This window comes from Bos taurus, chromosome 22, assembly GCF_002263795.3.
Source record: "Bos taurus isolate L1 Dominette 01449 registration number 42190680 breed Hereford chromosome 22, ARS-UCD2.0, whole genome shotgun sequence".
In the NCBI taxonomy this organism is placed as follows: Eukaryota; Metazoa; Chordata; class Mammalia; order Artiodactyla; family Bovidae; genus Bos; species Bos taurus.
In genome coordinates, this window is record NC_037349.1 from 40,084,281 (window position 1) to 40,104,805 (window position 20,525).

Here is a 20,525-nt window from a genome sequence, read left to right on the forward strand (position 1 = left end):
ATCTATTTTTGTGGTGGTAAAGCATTTGTGTTGGCGTGCCCTAATTGTGTTTGCAGTAAAATTGAAGACTATTACCAGAGTGGGAAATCAGCTGAATGATCATAAATAATTGGTCAAATGAGTGGCAGTGCTGCCCAGTCAACAACATCACTTTTGTGGTCAATGGTGTTTAGGGAGTGCCCCCTGAGTGCTTGGCATAAATGAAGCAAAGGCCATGATTCTGAGAGAATTCCCAGGCCTGATTTCTGCAGGGCTCCGATGTGCTTTGCTCTGGGAGTGGCCCAATTCCTTTGTGCTACTGCTACTGCAAAAATAGTCTTCCATACTCCTGGCCCACTCCTTTGCTTCCTTCTTCTCTCCTCATCTAAGAGGCTCAGTTCCTCCCTCTGCTGGCTACACTTCAGTGTGTGGGGCTGGTTCTGACCTTGCTTGGTGGGAATGGAAGGAACTGAAGGTCACTGCTGGGCTGTCTCACTCTTTATGCTTTGACCTTGAGCCTCTTGTATCAAGGCATAGGATACTGCCACTGTATGATACTGCCTCTAGCTTTGATGTGCTATGGAGACTTCCATTGCAAACCAGAGCCTCAAACGTAATAGTCATCCTCTATGTTCCTCTATCTTTCATACTGCACACCTGATCCATCAATAAGTCCTGTTGCCCCTACCTTTCAAACAGATTCCAAATCTGCTACTTCTTCTCATCTCCAGGGTGACCCTCCCACCTTTTGCTTGGACTACTAGAATAACCTCTACTTTTATGCTTAGTCTCTCACATAGTGACCACAATGAGCTTTTTTTTTTTTTAAAAAAAAAAAACCTTCTTGTTGGTAGGCTCTGATTCTCATCTACAGAATCTTTATATTCCACTCCTATGTGTACGGCCTGGCGTGCTGCGATTCATGGGGTCGCAAAGAGTCAGACATGACTGAGCGACTGGTCTGGTCTGATGTCTACTATGAGAAGTACATGTGTCTATGTACTATGAGAAGTACATGTGTATATGTGTACATTGCTGGGCTACAAGAAGCCAAATGTATTCCACCTCAAATCTTTACTTGGGAAATTACCTCTGCCTAGAATTTTCTTCTCCCAGCTCTTGCATAGCTGGTCCATCTAACCACTGATGTTGCTGTTGACCTGTCACTTCCTTAGAAAGTCTTTTCTTACCATACTATCTACATAACATTAGATGCTGTCATTTTCCATACCTTCACTCTGTTTTAATTTCTTTGTAGCATTCATTGCTACTCAACAGTTTAATATATGTATTTTTCGTTGTCTGTCTCTCCCACTAGAATATATTTACGCATGAGGGCAGGGACTCGGTTTTGTTCATTCTGTATCCCTAGAACCTGGAACAGTGCCTCACAATTGCGAGCACTCAAAAAATATCAGTTAAGGGACTTAACCACTGGAGGTCCAGTAGTTAAGGCTCCACTTTGCAATGCAGGGGATGTAGGTTTGATCCCTGGGTGGGAAACTAAAATCCCACATGCTGGCAGAGCAACTAAGCCTATGCACTGCAACTACTAAGCCTGTGTACCTCAACTAGAGTCCATGTGTTGCAGTAAAAGATCTGGCACAATGCAAGGAAGGTCTCATAAGCCACGACTAAGACCCAACAGAGCTAAACAATACAAAAAAGTGTCAGTTAAAAGTATGAATGAACAAATAATAACTACCATAAACTTGCTGTGTCATTCACAGACTGATTGTCTCAAAATGATTTCCAAAATGTATTTCCAAAAATGATCACTACAATCTCCTATCTCTATGATCTTATTTCACTGTGACTTTGACACCTGCCCTTTGAGAGATGGGGTTTATGTTCCCCCTCTTGAGTTTGGGCAGGTTTGTGACTGCAGTGGAAGTGTGGTTATTTATTTATGCCTGAGGCTACATCATAAAAAAGGTGAAGCTCCCATCTGGTTCTCTTTGAATTGCTCTCTCTTAGAACCCAGCAACTATACACTTAGGAAGCCCAAAAGACACAAAGAGAAGCCACATGGAGGTGTCCTGGCTAATAACCTCAGCTGAGGTCCCAGCTGGTAGCCAGCATCCACTGTCAGAGATAGGAATTAGGAAGCCCTAGAGATGACTAACCGGAGAAGGCAATGGAACCCCACTCCAGTACTCTTGGCTGGAAAATCCCATGGGTGGAGGAGCCTGGTAGGCTGCAGTCCATGGGGTCGCAAAGAGTCGGACACGACTGAGAGACTTCACTTTCACTTTTCACTTTCACGCACTGGAGGAGGCAGTGGCAACCCACTCCAGTATTCTTGGCTGGAGAATCCCAGGGACGGGGGAGCCTGGTGGGCTGCCATTTATGGGGTCGCACAGAGTTGGACACGACTGAACGGACTTAGCAGCAGCAGAGATGACTAAAGCCCTTAGCCACTGACTCACCCCCAGACATTTGATTCTTCCCAGACAAGGTTCTGGACATCGTGGAACAAAGAGACAAGCCATCCTGGCTGTGCCCTTCAGGATGGCTTGTCATGAAGGTACAGAATCCATGACAGATGATTAATTATGTTCTATGTCACTTTTTTGTTTGTTTATTACATAAAAATATATAGCTAGAAAAATAGATGAACACATGACTACCCAACCTCTTTTCACCTTCCCTTTGTGAAATGTGGACAAGATGGCAGAAACTGGAGTGGCCATTTTGAACTCAGAGAAGGAAGCTACCACTTCATTATGCAAAAAGACAAGACAAAAGGAGCCACAGATCGCCACAATATTGTAGCGTAATTAGCCTCCAATTAAAATAAATAAATAAATTTTAAAGAGAGACAAAGGAGGGGTATAAAGGCTGAAATTTATAAAATCCAATTAAGATTTTATAAATTTACAAAATAGCAATTAAGAATCTATGTTGAATAAAAGTATATTTCCACCTTAAAAAAAAAAAAAAAAGGAGCCACAGAGTTTCCATGTCAGTTCTGTGTGAGGAGAAATAACAATTCTGTCTTGTTTAATTAAACCTTTGTTCTATTTCAGTCTTTGCTATTCATTGTAACAGCTGGAGCCCATATCCTGTCTCAGGCAACCACCAGCACCACCTTTCCTTAAGGGCTTACTGTGTGCTAGGCACTGTGTTTCACATGTTATAGCACTGAATACTCAATATAATTGTATGGAGGTGAGTTGTCTCTTTGTTTCCATTTTGCAAAAGGGTAAACTAAGCTCAGATAAAGTCAGCAACTTAGCCATAGTTTTATAGCTAGAAGTAGCAGTATTCGTTTTTGAGGGCAAATCAAAGGGGCTTCAGATCCTGAGCTCTTCTAGTTCACTCTTCTGTCCCTCATGAATTTAGCTTTCTTTCAGGGGAATGAGAAATAAGACTGTAAAGAGAAGAGGCAAAGGAATAACCCGTTTGCAATAGATGCTTTGGCAACAGAAAGGGCAGCTCACAGAGGAACCATTTTTTTTTTTCCCTTAGTTATGACTGTATACGGGACTTCCCCAGTGGCTCAGTGATAAAGAATCCATCTGCAATGCAGGAGACGCAGCAGGAGCCTCGGGTTCAATCCCTGGGTCAGGAAGATCCCCTGGAAAAGGAAATGGCAACCCACTCCAGTATTCTTGCCTAGCAAATCCCATGGACAGAGGAGCCTGGTGAGCTACAGCCCATGGGGTCACAAAGAGTCAGACACAAGCTAGCAACTAAACAACAACAATGGCTGTGTACAGGAACAACCATGTCTTCCTCAAACCAGAACAACCAAATAGATAGATATACAAGTAATCTGACTATGCCAAAGCCTTTGACTGTGTAGATCACAATAAACTGTGGAAAATTCTGAAAGAGATGGGAATCCCAGACCACCTGACCTGCCTCTTGAGAAATCTGTATGCAGGCCAGGAAGCAGCAGTTAGAACTGGACATGGAACAACAGACTGGTTCCAAATAGGAAAAGGAGTATGTCAAGGCCATATATTGTCACCCTGCTTATTTAACTTATATGCAGAGTACATCATGAGAAACGCTGGACTGGAGAAAGCACAAGCTGGAATCCAGATTGCTGGGAGAAATATGAATAACCTCAGATATGCAGATGACACCAGCCTTATGGCAGAAAGCGAAGAACTAAAGAACCTGTTGATGGAACTGAAAGTGGAGACTGAAAAAGTTGGCTTAAAACTCAACATTCAGGAAACTAAGACCATGGCATCCGGTCTCATCACTTCATGACAAATAGATGGGGAAACAGTGGCAGACTTTATTTTTTGGGCTCCAAAATCACTGAAGATGGTGACTGCAGCCATGATATTAAAAGATACTTACTCTTTGGAAGGAAAGTTATGACCAACCTAGACAGCATACTAAAAAGCAGAGACATTACTTTGCCAACAAAGATGCATCTAGTCAAGGCTATGGTTTTTCCAGTAGTCATGTATGGATCTGAGAGTTGGACTATAAAGAAACCTGAGTGCCAAAGAATTGATGCTTTTGAACTGTGGTGTTGGAGAAGACTCTTGAGAGTCCCTTGGACTCCAAGGAAATCCAACCAGTCCATCCTAAAGGAGATCAGTCCTGAGTGTTCATTGGAAGGACTGATGCTGAATCTGAAACTCCAATACTCTGGCCACCTGATGCGAAGAACTGACTCATTTGAAAAGACCCTGATGCTGGGAAAGATTGAAGGCAGGAGGAGAAGGGGACAACAGAGGATGAGATGGTTGGATGGCATCACCGACTCAATGGACATGAGTTTGGGTAAACTCTGGGAGTTGGTGATGGACAAGGAGGCCTGGAGTACTGCAGTTCATGGGGTTGCAAAGAGTCGGACATGACTGAATGACTGAACTGAACTGAATCTGCCTCAGTATAAATCTGTCTTTCTTCACCACACTCCATTGTTGGTGTTTTTGCATATATGCAAGTGTATGTATATGTATATATAGTCATGCACGTGTGCATACATGTATATTTCTGCACACCTCTTATCATGGTGCTGCCCACTGCATCTTGGGAAGCTGCAATTTGGTAGCTGCTCATCATTCAAAATCTAAAAAGAATTCAACAGACAAAAACTTTTTATAAGGGTTTTAGGTGATGAGGCACTAATGAAATATTAACTCTTTTTGAAAAAGGAAATCCAAATAATTTTATTCATACCTGAGAGATATTACAGATAATACTACTTGTGTTGTAGAAAGAGAGTCATATAATCTCACTGGTCCTCAAAACAATCTTAAAAATAGGAACTATTGCCCTACTACAGATTAGAAAGCCAAATCATAGAAAGGTTAAATGTTTTTCTAAAGGTCACACAGCCAGGAGTCCTTCTGTTTGACTGCAAAAGAATGATGAAAAATACTGTTATTTACTTTTCAGTATGAATGAATTTGTTGTATAAATTCATATTTTATTGATTTGCTAGAGAAAAACACTGGAGATGATATCTTAATTACAGTTAAGATATAAGGTCAAAGATAATCTTTCTATTTCTTTTTAAAAGAGGTTAAATAGAACAGTCTTTTGGACTCTGTGGGAGAGGGAGAGGGTGGGATGATTTGGTAGAATGGCATTGAAACATGTACAATATCATATAAGAAATGAACCGCCAGTCCAGGTTCGATGCAAGATACAGGATGCTTGGGGCTGGTGCACTGGGATGACCCAGAGGGATGGTACAGGGAGGGAGGAGGGAGGGGGGTTCAGGATGGGGAGCACGTGTACACCCATGGTAGATTCATGTTGATGTATGGCAAAACCAATAGAATATTGTAAAGTAATTAGCTTCCAATTAAAATAAATAAATTTAAATTAAAAAAATCTTATATATATATTTAAAAAAAATAAAAGAGGTTAAAGCTGCCCAATTATGATTTAGTTAAATGGAATGTACATGATAATGCTAACTACCTTCCATTCTTTGAAAGCTGCAAATTTTATGGAAGTAGTACAAGGAATATCAAAGTGAATTATGAAATGATATAAAATAAAGAAAAAGCAGTCACGCTCTGGAAGGGAAATTCTTATTTGTTGTACCTAATTAGGTAGTCTTTGAACCAAGCGCCATGAGAGCTGGGTGGCTGAAGAGGTTGACTGAAACCGCGGCTGCTGCTAAGTCGCTTTAGTCGTGTCCAACTTTGTGCGACCCCATAGATGGCAGTCCGCCAGGCTCCCCCGTCCCTGGGATTCTCCAGCCAAGAACACTGGAGTGGGTTGCCATTTCCTTCTCCGATGCATGAAAGTGAAAAGTGAAAGTGAAGTCGCTCAGTTGTGTCTCAGACCCCATGGACTGCAGCCTCCCAGGCTCCTCCGCCCATGGGATTTTCTAGGCAAGAGTACTGGAGTGGGGTGCCATTGCCTTCTCTGCAAATGAAACTAGACTTTAGTAAATGAGAGAGTTGCAAGATCCAATCCCTCCTTATATGGGTAGTGGTTTAACTTGGTGGCCTTCCTGCCTCTTCTTTCTTAGCTTTTGTGGTCTTACTCAAAGACAGAAATGTTTCTTGTGAACCTTTGCTGACATTTGGCTAGAATGTGAGAGTTCCATTTTTAAATTTTTAATAAAGTGATCTCTGAAGAACACCCCAGACTTTTCTGATTTCATTCTCATCAGGTGTACTGTGTATTCCAGAAATTCACAAATTCCTTCTATCTTTCATTGAGCGCTGGGATGAAAAGAATATGAGTTAGTTTTGTAAAATCTGGGATGTGTGTGTTTGTGTGTGTATGTATTTATAGGATTATTTTAGTTCTATACTAGAGACGAGACAACATGGTCTGTATACTCAGGCTTAAATGGACTGATTCTCCTTATTACATCTTCTGTGTCTTAGTTCAGGCTGCTGTAACAAATTGTCATAAACTGGGTCGCTTATAAATAACAGAAATTTGTTTCACACAGTTCTAGAGGCTGTAAGTCCAAAATTACATGCCTGTATGGTCGGGTCCTGTAAGCTTTTCTTCCAGTCTTCAGACTACCAACTTTTTGTAGCCTTACATGATGGAAAGAGAGGGCTAGAGAGGTCTCTGGAATTCCTTTTATAAGGGCACTAATCCCAATCAGGAGGGTTCTACCATTATGTCCTAATTTCCTCCCAAAGGACTCACTTCCTGAGAGTTAGGATTTCAATATATGAATTTCGGAGAGATAGAAACATTCAGTCCATTGCATTCTTTTTCTCCTTTTTTCTGTCATGCATCCAAGCATTAATGTGATTAACCAGTTGTTACATGTTTAGAACTCTACTGTTTAGAGTTATTTTGGATTTATGGACTTACTGTGGGGCATTTTAGAGGCTAGTTCCCAAACAGGTTTTCCTGAATATTTCTTGTCTTGAATACCATTGCCGTCACCCAGTTTCTTAGTGTAAAAGCTTTGGATTCATTTTCTAGATGTTCTTTCTTATTCACTAACACTACTCCATCATGATTATCTTAATATCCTTTGCATTTTCATCTTGATTGTTATTGCTTTAGTTCTGACCCTTAGCATCCATTTCAAGGGCATTTTCAATGACTATCTTGTTTGATTTTTCTTTTAAGTAGGTTGAGTCATATATGGCATTGCCATTTTCTGGAGTCAGTTTTAGCAGTGCATTCGTCAACTTAGTGGCCATAACCAAAATACCATAGACTAAGTGGCTTAAACAATAGTGGCTCATTTTCTCATAGTTCTGGATGCTAGAAGTCCAATATTAAGGTATTAGAGTGATTGGGTTCTGGTGAAGATCTCTTCCTGACTTGTAGGTGGCCATAATCTCACTGTGCTCATGTGACTTCTTCTCTGAGTGCATGCAGAGAGAAAGTATTGTGGTGTCTCTTCCTTTTCTCCTTTTTTCCCCCCAAAATCTTAATTGGGTTTGTTATAAATATTGTTTCATTTTTTTTTAATGTCTTGGTTTTTTGGCTGAGAGGTATGTGGGATCTCCAGCCAGGAATCAAACCCATACCCCCTGCATTGAAAGATGAAGTCTTAACCACAGGAACACCAGGGAAGTCCCCTCCTCTGCTTATTTAGCTTATATGCAGAGTACATCATGCAAAATGCCTGGCTGGATGAACCACAAGCTGGAAGCAGGATTGCTGGGAGAAACATCAATAACCTCAGATATGCAGATGACACCACCCTTATGGTAGAAAGCAAAGAAGAATAAAGAGCCTCTTGATGAAAGTGAAAGAGGAAAGTGAAAAAGTTGGCTTAAAACTCAACATTGAGAAAACTAAGATCATGGCATCTGGTCCCATCACTTCATGGCAAATAGGGAAACAATGGAAACAGTGACAGACTTTATTTGGGGGGGCTCCAAAGTCACTGCAGATGGTGAGTGTAACCATGAAATTAAAAGAAATTTGTTCCTTGGAAAAAAGCTATGACCAACCTAGACAGCATATTAAAAAGCAGAGACACTACTTTGCCAACAAAAGTCCATCTAGTCAAAGCTATAGTTTTTCCAGTAGTCATGTATGGATGTGAGAGTTGGACTATAAAGAAAGATGAGCACCAAAGAATTGATGCTTTTGAACTGTGGTGTTGGAGAAGACTCTTGACAGTCCTTTGGACTGCAAGGAGATCAAACCAGTCCATCCTAATGGAAATCACTCCTGAATATTGTTTGGAAGGACTGATGCTGAATCTGAAACTCCAATACTCTGGCCACCTGATGTGAAGAACTGACTCATTTAAAAGACCCGGATGCTGGGAAAGATTGAAAGTAGGAGGAGAAGGGGAAGACAGAAGATGAGATGGTTGCATGGCATCACTGCCTTGATGGACATGAGTTTGAGCAAACTTAGGGAGTTGGTGAAGGACAGGGAAGCCTGGTGTGCTGCAGTCCATGGGGTCGCAGAGTTGGACATGACTGAGAGACTGAACTGAATTGAACTGAATCCCATCATGCAGACCTCACCTTTATGATCTTTTTTAAACCTAATTATTTCTCGAAAACCTGACTTCCAATATCATCTATTGAGGGGTAGGATCTCATCATATGAATGGCTTAGGGGGCACACTTCAGTTCACAGAAGGTGATTTCAAACGATTCAACCTTATACTTGTTTGCAAGAGTAATACATGTTCATGAGAGTATATCAAAGATACAAAATGATAGAAAGTTGAAAATGAAAATCATCAATAATTTCGCCACCTGAGGATAAGCAGCAATTACAGTCTTATGTGTTTTCCAGTTTTCAAATGTATATAATTTTTTGAAGACTGAGCTTATACCATATATTTAATCTTGTTCTCTGAACTTTCATTTAATAGTATTCCTCGGGCAATTACCCATGTCATTGAACATTTTTAGAAACATTTTAAATGACAGTAGCTTATTTCATTTATTTAACCATTGCTGTTTTGTTGAACATTAAAATAATTTCTAATTTTTCAGAAACAAAACCGTGGGAAGAAACAGCACTGAGCATATAATTTTGTCTGTACCTCTATTCTCTTAACTGTCAATTCCTGGAAATAGCATGATTGGGTCAGAAGGTATGATCTTTTGGTTAATCCAAAGAAAAATGTTTTTAGTTGACTTGCATATTTCAAATAGCTTTTGGGAAGTTTACCCATTTATTATGCTACTGGGGTGAGTATTATTATTATCATTATTTAGTCATTTGTCAGGTCAAAAAATTGTCTAACTGTTAACAATGACTTCTTCACTGATCTTCCTGGAGCCATATCCCAATTCCAATTAAGACCCCACAGTGCCGCTAGAAAGATTTATCTCTAAAATTCAAACTTCATCGAATCACTTGCATACTAAGGCCAATCACTGGTCCCCCATCCTTTAGCAGGTCAAGTCCTTGGTCTAGGGAATTTTATCAGCCCTTCCATAATAATCTTTTGCTTACATTTCCAGTTTCATTTTCACCCTCTTTCCCATATCCTCCTCTTGAGTAAAATTAAGTCATTTACAGTTCTCTAAAATGCCTGCTTCACATTTCTTTTCTTTTCCACACGCTATTCTTTCTTGAGTGCCTTTCCCCTCTTGGTTTACAGCACTCACAAAGCCTGTTTAGAGAGAAGGCAGGAGATGGAAGGAGTGTTCCATTTCTGAAAATGGAAGTGTGCTACTGTGATCAGCACTGTACTAGACCTTATCATTGTCCCCATGGAGACCTGTTCCAGCCCCTCACATGGCAGCTACACTTCTGCTCTCTGTAAAACCCCTCAATCTCAATATGCCTTCCGATAACAATTTCTTCTAAATAACTTTCATAAAATTTTTGTTGAAACTCCTTGGCTACAGCTGTGTTTACACTTCCCTTCATAGTGCCAAAAAGATATCTGTAAGTCCCAATTTGCCCGATTTTGTCGTCTCAAACACTTCTTGAAGGCACCCTGAACTTCAGTACTTGCGTTTTAGTATGGTGCTGTCACCTAGTTATGTGGTTAAGCACTGCATGTCAAAGATGCTTTTGAGGATACAAAATAAATTTCTAGTACTCAAAACACTGGTACTGTACTCAAAGTTGAATGGTAAAGTGCAATAGTGGGGGGTGGGGCTCACATTCATCAGCTGAGAGGGTCTAGAAATAATGCTTTGTTAATGCTTATTTATAGGCAGCTATATGCCTCAAAACATACTCAAGACACAGGAGGGTTTCCTTGGTGGCTCAGTGGTGGATTCTGCCAATCCACCTGCCAATGCGTGAAACATGGTTTCGATTGCTGGTTTGGGAAGATCCTCACATGCTGCGTAGAAACTAAGCCCATGCACCACAACTACTGAGTTTGTGCTCTAGACCCTGGGAGTCACAACTGTTGAGAAGCCTGAGCACCACAACTAGAGAATAGCCCCACTAGCCACAACTAGAGAAAAAAGCCCAGGCAGCAACGAATACCTAGCACAGACAAAAATAAAAATAAGCAAGTAAAATTTAAGAAAAAGATATGGAAAATTATTTATTTACAATAGTACTCTTTCATATATTGTCATTATATATATATATATTTACTATTTTAAAGTAACCTATTACAGGGGCAAATGGTTTCATGGTTTGTGCGACATAAACCAAGTCCCATTTGTATTTAAAACTGCAAGTATCATCCCCTCAAGGAAATCTTCTCTGACACTTTCCTTCTCTATGCCTCCTTTTGTACAACTGACTCATATTGATTTTTGATTTGCTGAAAGGTTGAGGTGATTTATGACCAATTACGAATATAATCATCATGACCAAACTTTGACTGAATCAGGGAGTCACAGTTAGACAAGATTTTAGATGTCACTTTGTCTGACCACTCATTTAGCAAAAGAAGTGGTGTTGCTGGTAGAGGGTCACATTATGTTTTCTATGATAACTTTCATTGTTAGAAATTTATCCCTCATGTTGAATAGAAAATTTCTCTCAGTGACAAGCACTTGTGGGTCTGAGTTTTAATTCTACTGAATGAATTCAACTCCCTTTTCACAAAATAGATCTTCCCATGGTTGAGCCCAGCAAGAACATCTTGAGTCTTCTCTTTTTAATTTTATTTATTTTAAAAATTTTTATTTTTTAAATTTATTTTTGAATCTTCTCTTTTTTTAGGCTAAATACCTCCAGTTCTTCAAATGACTACATTGTGTTTCTTGCACAGTTTTGGTGCGGGTAGAGCAGAGGTTGAAGTGTTTGGATTTCTTGACTTTCTAAAGCAACCTGCTTATTTTTCACTTTACTTTCCTTTTCTGGTTAGTTTAAGAATTTATTTATAAGATGAACTTTATGAATTAGTTATGGCTGCAAGCAACAAAAACCTAACGCAAGCCAACTTAAGTAAGACAAGTCTCATTTAACTGGCAAATCAAAGGGGTAGCTTCAGGTAAAGATGGAGTCTGGGATGCAATACCACCTGGGCTCTTTTCATCTCTCTTCATCTCTGTGTGTTCCCATTTGACTTAATTCCTAGGTGGGCAAGATAGCCAGCAGCCCCACATAGTAAATATGGTATAACTTGTGAGCAAAGAAAAGGAGGGACCATCTTTCATGGTCTCTGATGAAATGTCTGAAGGAATTGGCTCCGCTTGGGCCATAAGCAGATCTCTGAACCAATCATGCGGCCAAGTAGCTTGTTTGGCCAGGCTTGTTTCCTCTGAACACCCCCTTCACCTGCTCCTTTGGGAAAGAACACATGTGGTTAGTCCCATCAAAGACACTTTGGATTGAGAAGGATTACTGTGTTACAGGCCAGGGTTGATTACTCAAAGGAGGTAATCTTGGGAAGATAAGCATGCATCTACCAAGTTACTTAACATGTAGAAAGGCCATTGCTCAAACATTTGAGGTCCAGAAATGATACGGCTGGGGAAAAACAGATGCAATGATCAGATGGAACGCCTTTTTAAAATATGCAGGCCATTTTCAACTCAAAATCCCCCAAAGGTACTTTACACATCATCAGGACTCAAACCACATTTTATCATAATATGGAGAACTGCCTACAGTGTTCTTAGGTTAATATTTTTTAAAAGTCACTTTTCCTCAAGAGCATAGTATATTGGTTTACAGTCATAATGCTTACTTGCTTACATGTCTGAATTGTACTTCATTGTTTGAAGCAAGGTCATACATCCTATTCCATTTTTTAATCTATTCTGATTTGAAAGATTCCCTTTTGTGAGACTCTTCTTTATGATATTTTAAAAACTACATGGAGAGATGGAGGCTGAGCTAGATTAAAGTTGTACAAATCTGATTAACATCATCTGCTCTGTTTCAAAGGTCAGGTGCACTCAACGAATTTACTTTGAAATTATTTTGTTTATTTTGTGGGCATATACATCATGAGCTTTCTAAAGGTCAAAAGTAGAGTTTGTTCTTGGATTCTAAAGCAATCTGATTTCCATTTACAGTATGCTTTGGTGACCCTAAATGCAGAAGCAGGCCCAGTTAAGACATACTTCCAGTTTGTGTTTGGTTTAATTTTCTCAATAAGAAAATCCCTCCTAGATTAAGGCAGTGCTGAAATATCATTTTCCCTAAATTACTTTTATTTTCAACTAGGTTCATGAGAGAATGCTACTCATAAATGACATCTGAACTCTGAATGTTGGTTTCATGGACATTTTGTTGACAAAGATGTAGAGGCATCTTAGTTGGCTAGAGTCTCATCTGGAAACTGAAGTGAAGGTCAGAAAAGTTAGGACTCCTGGGTTTTATTAACGTTTACATGGTAGGGGTCCTGAAGTTTTTTTAATTAATGTATGTAAAGTCATTGTACATAGAGAAGAGGCTTAAATAAATTATGCAGTCTTATTTACTATTCAAAAAAATAAAGGATCTAGTTATATACATCAAATATTTTTTCACTAATTATTTTAAATAATTTTCCCCCCTTACCATATGTACTTTACAAAGATAAAAAGAAAATCTCTCAGAGTATTTTGTATTCATGTTCATTAACATTCCGGTGGAATAATAAACCTCAAAACGATTCATGTATGAATCAGTCAGGCATGGCTAATTACAGTTTTCAGCCACACAGCCAATAACATTCACCATGAAACATGGCTTCTGTTAAATACATCTCTCTGAATTTCTGTTTGGGGAGAGTGGTAGGAAATAGGGAGGTTGCAAATTGCAATTTTAAAATGTCTAAATATTTTAGGGGCTTGTACATTATAAATGTCTTTCAGGCAAGTATTTATCACAAGCATGACATCCTGTTATCAAAACAGACAAAACCCCCACAGATTTGCTTTAAAAACAAAACAGAAACAACCACAAGTCCCGAGAATGGACCATGTTCTATATGGAAACAGAAGAAACTTCTTGAAACATGAGGAAATATGATTTACCATAAATTTAAAAAATATGTTTAATACAGATTTTTCCTATCCCTTACAAAATCATCCTGATACTATGACTCTCTCCATAAATATATTTAAAAGATGAAAATATGAAAAGCATACAGAGGACACAGTAAAAGCTGAATGTCATGACTAAAATACTCAAATTTAAAAGCAATTTTGTAATGTATATTTGAAATCTTTTCTATTACATTTTTGTTTAAAATATTTTCCCTTCATGCCATCCATATTGTTGACTACCCAAAAACTACATGAATAAAAACATTAACATCCACATTTTATTTTTAATTTAAACAAGTATTACTTCAATGACATAACTAATGTATAGTTAAAAAACAAGTTCAGAAATCACAAAACAAACATTATAAAGTAAATAAAAGGTACTTATGCCACCAATCCCATCTTACTGCTCCAATCATTATTCAAAGACATTTGGGATGCTCTCAGAAGTTTTCCGGAGCAGGATGGCAACCCACTCCAGTATTCTTGCCTAGAGAATCCCGTGGACAGAGGAGCCTGGTTGGCTGCTGTCTATAGCATCACACAGAGTTGGACACAACTGAAGCGACTTAGCACGCATGCACTGGAGATGGAGATGGCAACCCACACCCAGTATTCTTGCCTGGAGAATCCCAGGGATGGCGGAGCCTGGTGGGCTGCCATCTATGGGGTCATAAAGAGTTGGACACAACTGAAGCGACTTAGCAGCAGCAGCAGTTTTCCATACACGTGCAAGCACAAATCCACAATCTAATGTATCTGTAATTCTGAATTCCAAAAAGGGCTGAAAACCAATGGGGGTACTTACAGTGTTTGTTTATCCTGTATGTGTTTCATTGCAGAAGTATTAATGTTTGATGACAGGGCGCTATCCCAAGACTGTTCCACGAGTGTTAAACACTAGGTACTATGAGCATATATTACCTTTCAAATAACCTCCCCCCCAAAAAAAATCATTTTCAAAACTGACCTGTCCACAGAATTTTGGATGAGTGATTATGGATCTTGATAATTTTGTAACACATAGTCCTTTTGTTTATATTAATCAGTTCAGTTCAGTTCAGTCGCTCAGTCGTGTCTGACTCTTTGCGACACCATGAATTGCAGCACGCCAGGCCTCCCTGTCCATCACCAACTCCCGGAGTTCACTCAGACTCACGTCCATCGAGTCAGTGATGCCATCCAGCCATCTCATCCTCTGTCGTCCCCTTCTTCTCCTGCCCCCAATCCCTCCCAGCATCACAGTCTTTTCCAATGAGTCAACTCTTTGCATGAGGTGGCCATAGTACTGGAGTTTCAGCTTTAGCATCATTCTCTCCAAAGAAATCCCAGGGCTGGTCACCTTCAGAATGGACTGGTTGGATCGCCTTGCAGTCCAAGGGACTCTCAAGCGTCTTCTCCAACACCACAGTTCAAAAGCATCAATTCTTCGGTGCTTAGCCTTCTTCACAGTCCAACTCTCACATCCATACATGACCACTGGAAAAACCATAGCCTTGACTAGACGGACCTTTGTTGGCAAAGTAATGTCTCTGCTTTTGAATATGCTATCTAGGTTGGTCATAACTTTCCTTCCAAGGAGTAAGCGTCTTTTAATTTCATGGCTGCAGTCATCATCTGCAGTGATTTTGGAGCCCCCAAAAATAGTCTGACACTGTTTCCACTGTTTCCCCATCTATTTCCCATGAAGTGATGGGACCAGATGCCATGATCTTCGTTTTCTGAATGTTGAGCTTTAAGCCAACTTTTTCACTCTCACTTTCATTATATTAATCGATCATTCCATATATACCATTTGGCAAATATATTTATGAAATAGTTCAACATTTTCCCTGAAGACCTTACCATGGTCTACACAGTCTGGCTTCTTGTGACTTTTCCTCTCATTTATTTTCCTCCAGCCACATGGGCCTCCCTGCTCTTCTTCCACCCTGTCAAGCTTGTTCCCATTTAAGGCCTTTACACTGATTCCTCTGCCTGGAATTCTTCCACAGATTCCCTTCTGGTTGGCTTCCTCACTTTACTGAGATGTTTGTTCAAGTGACTCCTCTTCAAAGGGGCCTTTCTGACCACCCTATCCAAGAGAAGGCCATCCATCATTTAGTCCCTAACACTGCTTATTTTTCATAGCATTTAAAAAAATCAAAATTTATGACATATCATGAATTGTTTTTACTAGTGTATAGTCTATCTTTTCCACTAGAAGTTCCATATGACTAGGAAATGTTTTTTATTACTTATTTACCACTGCATCCCTAGCACTTAGAACAATGCCTGATATACAGCAGGTGCTCAATAAGTATCAAATTCAATTTTTGTTCTGCCTCCGAGTCTAGCAATTTATTTAATAGTTACAAGGCTCTCAGTTGCTCTTATGGCAAATTAAAAAGGATGCCTATCTAACTCCCATAAGCTGACCCTTGGGATACTTCCAGCCTCTTTCCCCATTGCCCTAACTCCATTCTAGATTTGGGCCTGGTGAATCTACTGTCTGAGCTCTGGCACTTGCCATATGCTACCTTTGCTTCTGCCTAGAACCCCCTTTCTCCTCCACTGTATGTAGCAGGATTGATTCATTCTGGCATTGACTTCTATTGTATCACATTGCTATGCTCACGTATTTACGTGTTTATGGCCTCCAATGAAGTATAACGCCAGGGACTGCGTCTGATTATCTGGTGATTCCTGTCCCCTTGCACAGTGACTGGCCCAGAGGAACCCTCAATCCATGAAAAAGTAAGCTGAATTGAAGTTGTATCCCATCCTGAAGTAAATTCTCTACTAAGGAAATATGCTTTTTAATTTTTCAGAAATGCTTGCAGTGGATTTTATCCTCCAGAATGAAGAAATGCCTTTAAAGCTGCACTGAAACCAGGGGAATATGTTTAGAGGCATTATTTCTCGAAGGAGAGTGATGAAAAATCATAGCTTATCTCTGAGCCAACCCTAGTGAGATCACAGCTTGGACACTGAGCTTAGTTTTATGCACCTTATGTTCTAGGTAACTGGAAGATGATTGCAAAGGATGGCAGTAAGAAGGATTAAATGTGATTATTTATGAGGTATAGTTAAAAGGAGACAACATGCATATGTTCACTAATTATAGGGAATGGACTACTCTTCCAAATATCTGATGAACAAATCTGATGAACAAGGAATATATATAATACAGAACAACAAATGGATAAATACGATGAGAGAATTAAAAAAAAAGATAGGGGAAAATTTTAGAATTGTCAGGTGGCTCTTATTAACAATCAGAATTCTCCAATAGCAGTCAAAAAGCTGAGTGATTATGAGGTGAGGTATTTGTGAAGGAGGCAGGAACATCTGAGTACAGCTGAGTTTCCCAACCTTTTTATACTCTTATTACAAAAACAATGCATCATTTTTCTTTATTCAAATACTATATTTTCCTATTAGGTGTGATCTTTTTCCAGTTAAAAAAATACCCTTAAGATTCTTGTCCAAAAGTCTGCATTATAACTGCAATATATGGCTGAGATGAATTATGTAGGGGGTTCAACACTTTGACCTGTAGGCCTTTCCAGTTCTGAAATTCTGTTTTCATGGTAAAGATTTCTTTGTAGGTCCTGTGAGCTGTCGGAGTGTTTGACTAAAGCAGAAGTGTGTGTGACGACCAGGGTTTATACACATCAGGATGGTCCTAAGGTTTGTGATAATGAGAGGTTATTGCTGGGTTATGTTTGCTGCTTCACTTTATGGCTTAGCTGAATGCAATGAGTGGTTTTGAGTTGGCCAAAAAGTTTGCTGGCGAAAATAACTTTTTGGCCATCCCAGTACAAATGTTGGGCCCTTCTAGTACTTACCCTGTTTGCTTTGGTAGCAATAATATAGTCATTCTTTTATACATATTTATTGATTGAAGGAAAGTTATGACCAACCTAGATAGCATATTCAAAAGCAGAGACATTACTTTGCCAACAAAGATGCATCTAGTCAAGGCTATGGTTTTTCCTGTGGTCATGTATGGATGTGAGAGTTGGACTGTGAAGAAGGCTGAGTGCCAAAGAATTGATGCTTTTGAACTGTGGTGTTGGAGAAGACTCTTGAGAGTCCCTTAGACTGCAAGGAGATCCAACCAGTCCATTCTGAAGGAGATCAGCCCTGGGATTTCTTTGGAAGGGATGATGCTAAAGCTGAAACTCCAGTATTTTGGCCACCTCATGTGAAGAGTTGACTCATTGGAAGACTGTGATGCTGGGAGGGATTGAGGGCAGGAGGAGAAGGGGACGACAGATGGACAGGGAGGCCTGGTGTGCTGCGATTCATGGGGTCGCAAAGAGTCGGACATGACTGAGTGACTAATCTCATCTGATTGATTGCTTACCATCGAATAAGACAAAAACAAAGTTCTTGCCTTCAGAGGCTCACATTCTATTTGGAGGTGACAGATGATAAACAGAAAGCCAAGTAAATAGGGATGGTAATTTCAAGTAAAGATACTTGCTATGAAGAAGTGCTATTATGGCACAATCCACAGAAAGTTTTCATAAAATTGTCCTCTACATTTCTCCAAAGAACACATACAAAAGGCTAACAGATACATGAATAGGTGCTCAACATCATTAGTCATTAGGGAAATGCAAATCACAACCGCAATGAGGTATCACCTCATACCTTTCAGAATGGCCATCAACGAAAAGACAACAGGTAAAAAATGCTGGTGAGGATGTGATGAGAGAACCCTGTGCACTGCTGGTGGGACTGTAAACTGGTATAGCCATATGGAAAACAGTATGGAGGATCCTCAAAAAATTAAAATTGAACTACCATATGATCCAGCAATTCTACTTCTGGGAACGTATCCAAAGGAAATGAAAACACTAACTCAAAAAGATATATGCATTCCCATGTTCATAGCAGCATTATTTACAATAGGCAAGACATGGAAACAATCTGTGTTCATCAATGGAGAAACGGATAAAGAAGTTTTTATATACATACATATCCATATGTATATATGGATACACATACAATGGAATATTATTCAGCCATTAAAAACACAAGAAAACACTATTTGTGATAACATGGATGGACCTTGAGGGCAGTATGCTAAGTGAAATAAGTCAGACAGAGGCAAAATTCTATTATCTCAGTTATATGTGGAAATAAAAAAAAAACCCAAACAATAAAAACCCCACACCAAATTAATACAAAAAGATAAAATTTATAGCTACTACAGGTAGGGGTTTGGGAGAGGGGGAACTGGAGAAAGATGTTCAAAACGTACAAACTTTCAGTCACAAGATAAATTAGTACTAGAGTTGTAATGTAGAACATGACTACTGCTAATGCTATTGTATGATATATAGCAAAGTTGTTAAGAAAGTAAAACAAAGAGTTCTCATCACAAGGATAATTTTTGCCCTCTTTTCTTTCTTTTATTTTTATTATGTGAGAAGATGAATGTTCGCTGAACATATTGTAGTGATCATTTCACAATAAATGTAAGTCAAACCATTATGCTATAAACCTTAAATTTATATGGTGATGTCTGTCAATGATATTTCAATAAAAGTGAGGAAAAAACTGTCTTTTAGGTCTAACGACACAGCCTATGCACTTAAAGCTAACTTCTCAAAAACCTTGTGTCTTTTTCAATATAATGAAGAAAACAATGCATTGTCTCCAGCAATATTTCTTTTTCCCTTTTCTTGATCTCCTTCCTCCCCTCTCTCCTAAACCCTAGTCCCTCTAAAGCCTCTTCTTAAGTCTGCAGTTTTCCCAGTGTAAAAGTGTTTTTTGCTGTAGTTTTTGTCTGTTTCTTAGTGAGGGTTTAGAAAGTACTGTATTTTAAATGCTCACATGATGAGGTATACAAGGTGACAGGCTGCTTGGGGTTTTTTTTTTTTTTTTGGTCCATTTGTTTGGTTCTTTTTATATGTATTTATTTAATTTTGAATTACTCTTTATTCTGCTAGTCTCAGTGACAAAAGCTTGTGGTGAACCAAAGCCACCTGTAGCAGAAACTACTGGTGCCCCATCAGTCTGTGGCAGCACCTGCATCTCTGGCTTCCTCAGGCCACTGAGCAAATTTGTCCTTTTTGTACAGTATGACTAAGGAACCACGGACTTCACAGCCCCTGAAAACAACTCCTAATTATTGACTGGTGGGAGATGGCATTTAAACAACCCAGTAACTCAGTTCTTTGTCCCTTTGGTGGGACAGCTCAGTCTAAGGCCTGGGTTCTACATTATTTCCCAGAGTTCTCCTGGAAGATTAAGCTCTGATCACTTGAGCAGTAACATGCTTGATAGCGCACCTTAATGTCTGTCTTCCCTTCCCCATTTCACTTTTCTATTCTCTCATTGGTGTTTCCTACAATTACTTCCTAAATAAACTACTTGCACTTGAATACCTCTCTCAGGATATATTTGTTGGAGAACACAAAGTAAGATGCCACCTCTAGGTGATTATTAATGAAGCTACAGATCAAATTGTCATTGCCTCACTGATGGTCTTGACACTTGGATGTCCTGGTTCCAAGGCAAGTGCCATACCTAAAGCTTTTTGTAAATGTACTGCTGAAGGTCATGATCCACAACTGAACATGTATATGTTCATACTAGGTTGCTTGACAATGCTTTAATAATTATTAGATATCACTGTTTAGATCCAAAGTCTGTTCATGATATTTGCATTTGATTGTTAAGTAGAAGATGCAATGATTAAAGGCTGATACTTCCTCAGGAGAAAAGTCTAGCTGTTGAGCTTTCCAGTTTCATATGGTTCAGTAA